This window comes from Glycine soja, chromosome 7, assembly GCF_004193775.1.
Source record: "Glycine soja cultivar W05 chromosome 7, ASM419377v2, whole genome shotgun sequence".
NCBI classification, from domain to species: Eukaryota; Viridiplantae; Streptophyta; class Magnoliopsida; order Fabales; family Fabaceae; genus Glycine; species Glycine soja.
The window spans coordinates 35,267,830-35,282,693 of NC_041008.1; positions in this window are offsets into that span (position 1 = coordinate 35,267,830).

Sequence of the window (14,864 nt, forward strand, 5' to 3'; positions counted from 1 at the left end):
ATTGGCGATCTCCAAAGGCCCTAGAAATTTCTAGACGTGTTAATAATCATCCATCTGGGCACACAAAACCACCTACCTGTAAGTAGAAAATATCGTGTTAGAAAATGAATCACATATCTGTGGAGACAAGCTCACTCTTCAATCACTGATTCTAAACAAAAATGAATCACAAAGAATGAATATGTCCATAAATTCCGAGTTCTTTAAAGCGTAATTCCTTGTAGGGATTCAATCAATCAACCTAATTTGATTCTAACAGTCGATCATCAATCCTGACCATATGTTTTCTATCCATGTAGAGAGAAATTACTGCATAAAGATGAATGAAACCCCATTGTGTTCCCATACTCAAAATCATGATGAAAACTAAATGCGGAAGCATACCTGGATTAGCCATAATGGAATAATGAATGGTTGATGAGGATCAAGATTGGTTTTATGATCTTCCAAATGTAGAGAGCTTCATGTTCTTCTCTAAATTTTCTCTTCTGATGGGGATAAAGAGAAAAAAGAATTCAAATTGTACATTCTGTTACTTCTCTCTACAAATGGGGACCATAACCTCTTGCATTGGTAACTTCCATCGGTTACCCCAAATTTGATAATTATAATTTGGCCCCTCATCAAATTATAATATCACTAATGGTATCTACACAATTAGCCTTTCATAAAATATTTGCCCTTAACCATAATTTTGTATTGATTAGACCACTTTAATATTTTGGCTAATAAAATAATGACCCTAACTCATTCAATTATGCAATATATATATATCCTTACAATCCTTATAAATGTGTTAGACTTTATGAGCTCAAAATTTTCCATTACATGCCTTGAGCATATTCCAAAAATCTTATCCATTTATTACATCCGCACATAGAACCAAAGCAGTTTTCATTGTATCAATCACAACTAAATCCATCAATGATCACTAATGCTGACAAAATCAAATGACATAGACTCATCATGAAATATGTAGCATGAAAATTACGTGAAGATGGCCTGTACACGTCTATTTTCAATTGGTCTTACTTTAACTCAATGAGACCATTTAATAACCTTAACGTACAAAGTATAATAACTGAATAATAAAACATATATGTATATATATATATAGCCAAATATATCCAAAAGTCAATGTATGCATACATAAAATCTAATAGAGAACATAAAATACATAAAAGTGACTAACACCCACTAAACCAAAGATTCCTCGAACTGTAAAACACCCATGTGAGCAACATGCTCATGAAAAACCTTGGGTGGAAGTCCCTTAGTAAGAGGATCTGCTATCATTGGAGTTTGTCCCTTTGTCCACTCTGTACCCTTTCCTTAACAACTAGGAACTTGATGTCAATATGCTTCGACTTGGTCGAGCTCCTATTGTTGTTAGAATACAATATAGTTGATTTGTTGTCACAATATAACTTAAGTTGTCTTTCAATTCCTTCCATAATTTGTAGCCCTGTAACAAAATTTCTTAGCCATATTCCATGATTTAATGTCTCATAGCATGCGACAAATTCTGCCGCCATAATGGATGAAGTAGTAAGGGTTTGCTTGGCACTACACCAAGAAACCACACCACCAGCTAACATGAAAATGTAATCAGAAGTGGATCTCAAACTATCTAGGCATCCTGCGGAATCCGAGTCAAAATACCCAATGATCTCCAACTGATCTGACCTCTTGTATGTGAGCATATAATACTTTATTCTCTTCAAATACTTCATAACTCTTTTGGCTGTTTTCCAATGATCCATTCCTTGATTGCTTAAATATCTGCCTAATATCCCAACTATGTATGCTATATCCAGATGCGTACATACTTGGGCATACATCAAACTCCCTACAGCTGATGCATAGAGAATCTTCTGTATTTCCTGAATTTCCAAATTTCCTTTTGGGCACTATTTGAGACTGAACTTGTCTCCCTTAGCAACTAGAGTATCCCTAAATTTACATTCCTGCATGCCAAACCTTTTAAGTACATTTTCGATATAGCTCCTTTATGATAATCCTAGAATACCACGAGATCGATCTTGGTGTATCTGAATTCCTAATACAAAGGAGGTGTCACTAAGATCTTTCATTTCGAAGTTTCTTGATAGAAATCTCTTGGTTTCATGCAACATGCCTATACATTAGTGGCAAGCAATATGTCATCAACATATAATACCAGGAAAATGTACTTGCTCCTACTGAATTTGTGATACACACAATCATCAACAAGATTCATCTCAAAACCAAATGAGAGAATTACTTGATGAAATTTATGGTACCATTGACGAGATGTCTATTTTAGCTCGTAAATGGATTTTGTCAGTTTGCAAATCATATTCTTTGGGTCTCTTGACACAAATTTTTCTGGTTACACCATATAAATTGTCTCATCAATGATGCCATTGAGAAATACCGTCTTGACATCCATTTGATGAAGCTCTAAATCATAATGTGCAACAAGAGCCATGATTGTCCTAAAAGAGTCTTTCGATGAAACTAGAGAGAAAGTCTCTTTAAAGTCAATCCCTTCCTTTTGGGTATAACCCTTCACCACAAGACGAGCCTTATACCTCTCCACATTACCTGTGAAATCCCGCTTGGTCTTAAATATCCATTTGCAACCAATGGGTTTCACACCTTTTGGTAATGGGACAAGTTCCCAAACCTTGTTGTCTTGCATGGACTTATACTCCTCATTCATTGCTTCAATCCACTTTTCTGAGTTGGAATCTTGCATGGCTTGATGGAAGTTGACTGGGTCATCTTCCATCATACCATTATTTTCCTCATGTTCCTTGAGTAATACCACATAATCATCTGGAATATCACTTCTCCTTTCTCTTGTAGATCTTTGCAAAGGTACTGGCTTATGAAGCATAAGTTCTTGAGGATCTTAAGTTTATTCTTCATGAATGACCAAATTATCTTGAGTGGGAGATTCAATAACAATATATTGTAGAGGTTCCAAATTTGCCTTATCAAAAGCAACTATATGAATCGGTTCTAGAATTGTTACTGATTCTTCCTCTAAGACAAAGTCTCTAACCATATTCTTCCCCCTAAACTAAACATCCTCAAAGAATGTGGTAGTTCCCGTCTCAAAAATTGTCTTTAATTTGGGATCATAAAATTTATAGCCACTGGATCTTTCAGAATAGCCAATAAAGTAGTTGCTCATTGTTCGGGAGTCCAATTTCCTTTCATTTGGCTTAAAAGGCCTTGCCTCAGCTGGACATCCCCATAGATGAAAATGTTTCAGACTAGGCTTTCGCCCAACCCAAAGCTCATAAGGTGTTTTGGCAGCTGCCTTGGTTGACACTCTATTTAGAATGTAAGCTACAGTCTTTAGTGCCTCTCCCCAGAGTGACTCTAGTAAGTTAGAATGACAAATCACGCTTCTTACCATATCCTTAAGAGTTCTATTTCGTCTTTCAGCCACACCATTCTTGCTAGGTGACCCCAGCATGGTATACTGTGAGACGATTCCACATTCCTCTATGTAACTTACAAAAGGCCTCAGACGTTGTTTGTAATGACTTGCCTCGTCGCTACGATATCACCACTCTAAACCGCGAGAACTTCAATTTTTAAATGAAAACTCCATTAATTTGCTTATGAAAAATTAAAGTAAATTTTTTCATGATATACATTCCCAAACAATGCACCATTACTTAAATGAATACATAGATATAGGCATAGTAACTCAGTACACATCATTCACATAATAGAAAGTAAATTTGTTCATACATATACCTAAATCTGTGATTTATATCCTCAATTTAAAAAAAGAATTATGTAACCAACTATGGAGGAGTTGATTAACAAAACACAACTCTCTCCTAAAATAATCTACATGGTACAAAAATTGCGAGGGGTGAGTTTATTATAAAAGAAGTTAATACAAAAATCAAATAATCATAATTAGTTAAAAAAAAACATTATCAAATACCATAAACATGCACAAACATCCATTAGTCCAACATACACTCAACAAGTAGTCATCATCCGTCCATAGTTCCAATCAATCATGCTCAGTATGATGCATGCACCTGACCTCAACTCTCAAATGCAATGTGGTACCATCCCCAAGGAAATAGCCTAAGCGTGTCCACACGACACTCTCACTTAGGAAAACTAGGCAATAAGTGTCGAGGTCACCCTGTCGTGCACATGCAACTCCCCCCCCATGGTGATCAACCTGAGTCTCAAGGGAGTTTCAAACTGAGTGACATGCCCCTAAGTACAAGCATTCCTCCTCATGAGAAACTACAAGTATTTACTGACAAAGTTTATACTATTTCCATGTCATATGAAGTATGAAACATGGACACTACCAATGCACAGATCGTGGATAATTAAAGATTCTAAGCCATCCCTCTACAGAGATGCTTAAAACTCTTTAACCACTCTTTTTCCCCTACCAGGGATATCCAACAAGGTCATTACACCCTCCATGTACATACACAACATACAATGTATGAAACATGGGCACCATCAATGCACTGACCATGGATAATTAAAGATTTTGAGCCATCCCCCTCCAGAGATGCTTAAAACTCTTTAACCATTTTTTCCCCTACCAGGGATATCCAACAAGGTCACTGCACCCCCCATGTACACACACAACATACAACATATGAAACATGGGCACTATCAATGCATTGGTCGTGGATAATTAAAGATTCTAAGCCATCCACCTCAAGAGATGTTTAAAACTCTTTAACCATTCTATTTTCCCTTTCAGGGATATCCAACAAGGTCACTACACTCCCCATGTACATACACAACATACATCATCACAGTGCATTTTCAACATCATCAACATTTCATCTCAATGTCATTATCAACATCAACATTGTCTCATCTCAATGACATTATCAACAACAACAACATCATCTCACATTAACATAATCATCAATAACAACATCAACTCATATTAACATAATCATCAATAACAACATCATCTCATATCAATATTATCATAAACATCAATGCCGCCTCATATCAATTAATGTCATCAATAGCAATATCATCAGTAAGTCACATTCTGCATATACATACATATATAGTTCATGCCTGAGATTCACACTCCCCAAGTCTTCAGACAACACAAGTTTAACAAAAACAATAATGTCATTTATCAATAATAGATGTATCGCATCCCATTTGTCAAAAACATTGTTTTTCTTGAAAACCAGCATGCAGCAGGGACAGGCATACGTCCCCATAGTTAGGTTCCCTAACCCCAACTATGGTATTAAAAACTGTAAATGATAATAAACTCCCATCACCTATCGTGAGCTCTCCGTCAGTTCCTCTTTGCGTCGCTTAGAGGTCTCTCTCATTCATGCTCGTCAGTCCAAACGCAAGGTTCTATGTACCAAATTGAAGGAAATTTAGTATAGATTTCAAAAATAAGGTTAATAACAATATTCGAAGTCAAATACCTTTGTCAAAACATAAAGGGCTGAGAGGTGTTTCAGATTCTACTAAAAGGAGACGTCATTTTGAAATTCCGCTCACAGCAATGTGACCGAGGTTCAATGAAGGTCACGAAAATAACATCAATGTTATAAAAAGATAACTTTTACAATATCTCATTTTCAAGGGTTTTTCAAAGGAAGTGTAAAAACACCCTATTACAATACCCAACACGAGAGATACTAAGAGAAACTCAAACTAACTAGGAGAAAGGCTTAGAATTCAAGATTACCTCAGAGAAGCTATGAAATAAAGGATTGGGGGAATTTTCTCCACCGAATCCTTGAGGAGGATTATGGGGATTCCGCTCTGATTACAATCATCTTCTTGGTGTGGAGGTTCGACGACAAGCAACAGCGACTCGTGGTGGCCACCAGTGGTCGAATGTGGTGGAGAAGAAGGTGTTAGGGTTTGGGTGGGCATTTAGAGAGAAGTAGAGGGGCAAAAATCATGTTTTTCATGTTGAAGAACGTATTTATAATCTGCAGATCTCGCTTAGCGAGCTCGTGTCACTAAGTGGGAGTCCACTTTTTGCCTTAGCGCGACAATTCGCGTTGATTGCAACTCCCTCTATGCTAATTCTCACTTAGTGTGCTAATTCTTGCTCAGCGTAATTCCCTCTCGATTTGGAATTGCGCTTAGCGCACTAATTCTCACTCAGCGCAATTCCCTCTCGGGTTGGAATTGCGCTTAGTGCGCTCCTCACGCTTAGTGAGATATCAAAAGTTTTTATTTTCAAAATCCCAACGGTCAGACTGTGGAGAGTTTTCTTAGGAACCTCCAAACAAAATTTTAAGATCATCCAACAGTTAACGAATCTGGGATCACGATTTTACTGAAATAGGTTTAGGTAAAATTTGAAATCTCATAATTTTAACTTAGCTCAACAAAACTCCACATAACTCAACATCCACATCAAGAAATTCACACATGACTAATTCAAGCCATACCTCAACTCATTCAAGTCAATGATATAGTCAAATAGCACGATAAATACAATTAAACATCGATTTATAATTAGTAATATTTAAAGGTGTTACATTGTTCACCTGAACCATCATATCTGCCATAGTATTAACCACCATGGTCAGATCTGACACTCTTGATTCTTTTGTTGATTTGATTTTCAACTTAAACTTTAAATGTTTTGAACACATCCAAAGATTGTGACTTTTCATGTATAAGAAACAGGTATGCATATCTGGAGTAATCGTCTATGAATGATATAAAATATTGCTAACCATTCCATGAAGGTGTATGAAATGGCCCATAAATGTTCATATGTATCAATTCCAAGACGTCTATTGCTCTATATGCACCAAATTTCTTGCTTTTGGTTTGTTCTTAGAAATATGACCTAAGCATTTATGCCATAATGCTCCTGAGTTTGTATTATCAATTCTACACTTAGTACCACACAATTTTGCATTAAAGGATTCACCATAGGAAGCTACATATCAAGTAATATCATAAGTCAAGAGTGAACCAGTTCCAACAATATCTGAATTAAAAGACAACCTAAATACATTGTTTCCAAATGAACACTAATAACCTAATTTGTCCAAATAAGAAACTAAAACCAAATTTCGTCTAAATGACGGTACAACAAAAGTGTCTTTCAAATCCAAATAAAAAAAACCAATACATAATGATAATCTAAAATGCTCTATAGCTTCCACCTCTATTGATTTACCATCTCCAACATACATAGGCAACCTTTTCTTTGCACGCCATGCATGATATTTGGTATATTTCTTTTTTAAATGTGCAGGTTGACTACAAAAGAAATAGTTGTCACCTTGATTTTGTTTCTTTTGTGCTGGACCCTTAGTAGCTTCATTCTTGGGCTCCTCAGTTCTTTTTCTTTTGCCCTTGTCTTTAGAGGTACTTACAACCTAAGCACTTTCAGTCTTTTTTTGCTTCAGCCTTTCCTCTTCTTGCACATAGTATGAAATGAGCTCATTAAGAGACCATTTCTCCTTCTGACAGTTATAAGAGATCTTAAACTAATTAAACTGTGAAGGTAGAGAAATTAGCACTAAATGGATAAGCAAGTCTTCTAATAGCTGAAGCTTTAGTGCCCTTAATTTTGAATTTTGAAGCAATATTTGACATTCCCATAATGTATTCCCTGACATTTCCTTTGCCTTGATACTTCATGGAAATTAAGTTCTGAAGAAGAGTACTTGTTTCCACCTTATCGCTTTTTGCAAAGCACTTTTCAATTTCAGCAAGGAATTCTTTGGCACTAGTTATATCATCTGAAATAGTACCCCTAAAGACCTCAGAAATGCCACACTTAATGATCATAAGACTCATGCGATTTGAGTGATCCCACTTCTCATGAAGTTTCCTCTGTTCAGAGGTACCGAAATCCGTAGGAGAAGGGGGTTTCTCAATCCTTAAGCAAGGTCTAGATCCATGCAACCAAGAACAATTTGTATGTTTATAAATCATGAAGATTTTGATGATGTCAAGAAGAATTAAGAATTTGCTTGAGAAAGGGGGAGAATGTAAATCATGCAAGCTTTGATGGTGTCGAGAAGAAATCACATGTTTGTCATCATCAAAAAGGGGGAGAATGTGAATGTATGTATACATGATTTTGATGATGTCAAAAGAAGAATCAAACAAGGCTCATTTTGCTTCAAGATTAATACAAGATTGTTTCAACAAACAAAGCCTTGATTCAAGATTTCTTCAAGATCAAGCCTTGCCACAAAATGAAAAGATTTCAAGTCATCCAAGGCACATGTAATCGATTACCAATACATGTAATCGATTACCAAGGCACATGAAAGTGTGTAATCAATTACACATCATATGTAATCGGTTACCAGAGACTCTGAATGTTGGGAATTCAAATTTTAAATGAAGAGTCACAACTGTTCAAGAAAAATAACTGTGTAATCGATTACACTAATTATGTAATCGATTACCAGAGAGGATTTTCAAGGAATATCGCCAACAGTCACATCTTATCATTTGGATTTTGAATGGCCATCAAAGGCCTATATATATGTGTGACTTGGGATGAAATTATAGAGAGTTTTTTGCTTGGCAAAAATGTCTTATCCTCTCAAAAGACAATGAGAGAGATTCCAAAAGAACTTCATTGTCAAATGCTCTCTCAAAATAAATCCTTGACCAAACACTTGCAAAATGCATAAGGATTCTTACATGATCTTCATTGTAATATTCTTCTCTTGAAGAGAGATTTCTTCTTCCATTCTTCTTATTCAATGAGATTGGTTAAGAGACTGTGAGTCTCTTGTTGTAAAGGATTCCTAAACACAAGGGATGGGTTGTCCCTGTGTGGTTCAGAATTTGTAATGGATTTTACAAAGATAGTGGAAATCTCAAGTGGGTTGCTTGAGTACTGGACGTAGGCACGGGAAGTGGCCGAACCAGTATAAAATTGTGTTTGCACTCTCTCTTCCCTTATCTTATTTATTTTGTTGCAATCAATGGTGTCTTGCATGTGTTAAAGAACATTGTTAAAATGATTGTTGTTGCTTCTTCTGCATTCTAAGCCTATCCCTCTTAAGATTATTGAGGCCACAAGGTCCAACAATATATACATACATACATATATATATATATGTATATATATATATATATATATATATATATATATATATATATTAACGATGCACTCTAACCTTTATATGAGCGGTGCATTTAAATGTTGTTGGAAGTTACGCTTTATTAAAAGGTAAGATCAAGCAACAATATGTAAAATATCTAAATTCGTTTAAAATTTAGAATATGATAGCATCCTGAATAAATAAAATTTCCCAAATCATACATGAATCAAGTATGGGTGGCTCTGATACCAATTTGTAGGGATTCAATCAATCAACCTAATTTGATTCTAACAGTTGATCATCAATCCTAACCACATGTTTTCTATCCATGTAGAGAGGAATTACTGCATAAAGATGAATGAAACCTCATCGTGTTCCCATACTAAAAATCATGATGAAAACTAAATACAGAAGCGTACCTGGATTAGTCATAATGGGATGATGAACGGTTGATGAGGATCAAGATTGGTTTTATGATCTTCCAAATGTAGAGAGCTTCATGTTCTTCTCTGAATTTTCTCTAAAAAGAATTCTAACTGTTTACTTATCTCTACAAATAGGGACCATAACCTCTTGTATTGGTAATTTCCATCCATTACCCCAAATTTGATCATTATAATTTGGCCCCTTATCAAATGATAATATCACTAATGATATCTACACAATTAGCCTTTCATAACAGATATGCCCTTAACCATAATTTTATATTGATTAGACCACTATAATATTTTGGCTAATAAAATAATGGTCCTAACTCATTCAATTATGTAATATATATATATATATATATATATATATATATATATATATATATATATATGACCTAAAATTGCTAGCATTCCTAACAAGCAATATATACACAATAAACTAGGGCTATCCAAGAAAATTATCAATCGTACATCAAGGTTAGGTTGTTTAATAATTCATTTCAAAGCAAGCTTGAACTTGGCACCTTACTAGTCAGAACTGGTCCCTGTAGGTCCTGAGTAATTTGAGCCATGTTTGGATTGGTTTATTTTGAAGAAATAAATTCACTTTTTTTAATCTTGAAAGAGCCTTAGAAGAAAAAGTTATTCTTTCCCCATAAATAATCCGAACAAAACATGCATTCAATCTGTTGGCAACAAAAAACAATTATTCATGCAACAAATCATAATACAGGTGCTTACCTTAATCTCAAAATGCTCCATTTTAATCAACAACGTATGTTACAGAGAAAGAGAGTTCAACTGAAAGCTCTGTAAAAAGAGGTGGTAATGTAACTTTGAAGTATGACAGATAGAAGTCAGTGTCTTATTTGCTAACAGCATGCATTACCATCAAATAATTTTGGTGATCTAATCAATCATTATTGAGGAGTTTCATACCTTCTCAATGCATGCACGCTCCAGTGGGAAGATAGGTTTGTGTTCTCTAGTCAAAACAATGGCCTTCAGCTGTGTCTGAACACCATCTGGGAGATTTTGGTATCCATTAGTTGACCGAGCTAATACTACCTTGGCATCTCCTATATTTGCAACCACAACCTAACAAATACTCATCAAACAAGAAAGGCCATAACCGGTTATGACTGACTTGAAAGAAAACTGAAACAAACCAAGAGCTGAATTCATCAACAAGACTTCAAAGACAACAACATCAAGGAACTAAGAGAGAGATATTCTTGCAGGCAGGGACACCACAATGAAAGATGGAAAATGAGAAAACAATGGCATAAGGATCTCATCTGGTGGACTACAAAACTCGAATTAATTACAACACCATTTATCTCTTTGCCTTGGACATACGGCCTCCTGACAGAAAGACCCATACTTTTCGGGCAGACAATAATTACACTAAAGTGCTTGGGAAAATCAAGTCCCATTGACTGTAAATGCCCAAGAAGAAAACCATGGGACAACCCTGGTATTCTATTTGGTTTCATGTAGGAACATATTTTTTCATAATTATCAGCCTGCATGATTAAAAAAATTAATAAATTTTAATTTCAGTCTTTAAAAAAATTGTTGGGGCTAGTTCCCTCAACATGGCAAACCACAATTACAATCTGAAAAGTGTCTGACAAAACAATGAACAGAATTGCCTAAAAAGAACATACCAGCATGGGAAAAAGATTTTTGATTTTAATTTTCACATATTTAATTTCTTAAAAAAAAAAATTTTGATCCTCATTTAATTATGAATGGAGTCACATGCATCTAAAGAAGCAAGAAATTGAGAACATCATCGTGTCCAGCTAGGTTAATCTTCTCCTTCTTGAAAACAGAGGTTTCAAAGTCGAGTGAGGCCAGCGGAGTGAATAAGGTATATTGTGAGTGTGCACAGTACATACAACATCTCTATATGCTAGTGCTCGTATGAATTGGAATTATTGAATCCTAATTATAGGATACATATTCCTTACTCAGTTCGTAAGATTGTTCCTTATTGATTGTACCATATATACATGATAGGCTACCACATATATCTAACATACATCACAAATATCCATGCACATGGAATGTCTAAAGCACATTCTTATAAATGGCATTACCTTGTGAAATATGTTAGTCACATTCTTTACAAACATCTCTTCTCTCTCTTTCTCTTCTCTCTCTCTTCTCTCTCTTGGCGCTTTATAAGAGATTTTAGCAAGGTAGCCCTTCCACTATCCAACTTGTTGCAAAAGGAGGTGGAGTTTGACTTTAATGATAAATGCAAAGAGGCTTTTGATTGCCTCAAAAGAGCACTGACTACCACCCCCATCATCCAGGCACCCGACTGGATAGCCCTTTTTGAGCTTATGTGTGATGCATCAAATTATGCATTGGGGGCTGTCCTTGCTCAAAAAATTGATAAATTGCCTAGGGTGATATATTATGCTTCTAGAATTTTAGATGTTGCCCAAGCGAATTATACTACTATTGAGAAAGAGCTACTAGCCATAGTTTTTGCTCTTGAAAACTTTCGTTCTTATTTGCTTGGTACTCGCATTATTGTTTATACTGACCATGCAGCTTTAAAGTACTTGTTGTAGAAGGCTGATTCAAAGCCTAGGTTGATCTGATGGATGCTTTGGCTCCAAGAATTTGAGTTGGAGATCCGTGATAGAAGCAGAGCACAAAATTTAGTTGCTGATCATTTCAGTCAGATCGAACATGTGTCTGATGAGGACTCACCTATTCGGGATGATTTCCCGGATGATCATTTATATATATTGTATAGTATTTCTGATTCTCTTTCTACTCCCTGGTTTTCTAACATTGTCAATTATTTAGTTGCTTCTGTTTTTTCTCCCTTAGCATCTAAGGCTCAAAAAGATAAACTTAAAAGTGATGCTAAACATTTTATTTGGGATGACCCCTACTTGTGGAAATTGTGAAGTGATTAGGTCATTAGACGATGCATTCTAGATCATGAGACTGACTCAGTCCTGTAGTTCTGTCATTCTTCCGCACTGGGAGGTCATCTGGGTGTTCAAAGGACAGCTCGTAAAGTGCTTGACTATGGCTTTTATTGGCCCACCATCTTTAAAGATGCGTGGAAGATTTGTAGCACTTGTGAGCAGTGTCAAAGAGCAGGAAGTGCACTTACATGGAGACAACAAATGCCTCAGCAACCTATGCTATTCTGTGAGGTGTTTGATGTTTGGGGCATAGATTTCATGGGCCCTTTTCCTGTCTCTTTTGGTTATGTTTACATTCTCCTTGCAGTTGATTATGTTTCAAAATGGGTGGAAGCCAAGCCCACTAGAACTAATGATGCTAAGGTTGTTGCAGATTTTGTCAGATCTAATCTGTTTTGCAGGTTTGGAGTACCTAAAGCAATCGTTAGTGATCAAGGAACCCATTTTTGCAACAAATCAATGCATGCCATGCTTAAAAAGTACAGGGTTGTACACAGGGTATCCACACCATACCGCCCCCAAACCAATGGACAGGCATAAATTTCTAACATGGAGATCAAGAGAATTTTAGAGAAGATTGTGCAGCCAAGCAGGAAAGATTGGAGCACCAGGCTTGATGATGCTCTTTGGGCACATAGGACTGCCTACAAAGCACCCATAGGAATGTCTCCTTATCGGGTTGTCTTTGGAAAGGCATGTCATCTTCTAGTGGAGATTGAGCACAAAGCATATTGGGCAGTGAAGACCTGCAACTTCTCTATAGATCAAGCTGGGGAGGAAAGAAAGTTGCAACTGAGTGAGTTAGATGAGATCCGCCTAGAAGTGTATGAGAATGCCAAGTTCTACAAAGAAAAGACCAAGAAGTTCCATGATAGCATGATAATTAAGAAGGACTTCATGGTTGGGCAAAAAGTGTTATTGTATAATTCTAAGCTTGGACTCATGAGTGGTAAGTTGAGGTCTAAGTGGATTGGTCCTTTTGTTGTTACTAATGTTTTTCCTTATGGTACAGTTGAGATCAAAAGCGACTCCACAAACAAGAGCTTCAAGGTCAATGGACATCGACTTAAGCCATTCCTCACAAACCCTTCTTTAGTGGATGTAGTGGTGGAAGAGACTTCCTTACTCCACCCTACTCTTCCTCCACCATGACTTAGGGAGTTTTTCTTTTCCTATCTCCTTCTTTACTTTTATTACATTTGTCCGATTCTATTTGATGGTTTAATTGCTTTTAATCTTTTGATTGTGCTACATTGTGGACAATGTGTTGTTTAAGTATGGGGGGGGGGGGAAGTGTTCTTTGGTTTTGGTGGATGTAGTGGTGGAAGAGACTTCCTTACTCCACCCTACTCTTCCTCCACCATTACTTAGGGAGTTTTTCTTTTCCTATCTCCATCTTTACTTTTATTACATTTGTCCGATTCTATTTGATGGTTTAATTGCTTTTAATCTTTTAATTGTGCTACATTGTGGACAATGTGTTGTTTAAGTATGGGGGGGGGGGGAAGTGTTCTTTGGTTTTGGTTTTGCTAGTTTTGGTAGTTTTGTTAATTTTGTTAGTTGTGTTAAATTTGTTAGTTTTGTTAGTTTTGTTGGGTTTCTAGTTTAATATTTTAGGTCAGTTCTGTTTGCATGTACAACTTTGCATATTTTTCTTTGAATTATAGGATATGTTCAAGAAATGGGTAATTGTTCTGAAAATAAAAGTATCTTGACATTTTGTGATTTGAAATCCTTGTTTTTCCTCTACATGTCATGATAGTTTTGAAAGCTCAATTTGAAAGTGATAAGTTTACCTTTGTGAGAATTTGAGCCATCCATCATCATAATCTTTTGGTGTGTTTTGCCCCATTGATTGCTTGCACAATAACCTTGGCTTGATTCTTGTTGATGCTTCCTAATTCACATGCATATTTGGAAATGATTTAGGCAATTTTGTTCTTATAAGCCTCTAGCCAAATGGACCTACCCTGAATTAATTCCTTTGATAGCCCATTTAAGCCTATGTTCCCCTTTCTTTTTTTTTCAGCTCATTACAATCCTTAAGTGAAAAACCATGATATCACCTTACCCTTAAGGAATTTTGGAGCTTTGGAATTGTTTTGGGAATAAGTGTGGGGGGGGGGGGGGGTATGATTCATTGGAAGATATGATTTTTGGCCATGCTTAATGTTTTATTTTGGCCATGCTTGATGTATATATATATTGCCTAGTTCTTGCCTTAATCTTCAAATTCGTACTGTTTAAAAAAAAGTGAAAAAAAGAATAAAAAAAAAATTCCAGTTGCTGCGAATTCTGCAAATGCGTACTATTCAAAAAAAAAAAAAAGAAGAAGAAGAAAAGAAGTGAAGTTGAATAAATGAGGTCTTGTTATGAGGACTTGATTTGGGAGCCTTGGTTGATTTTGT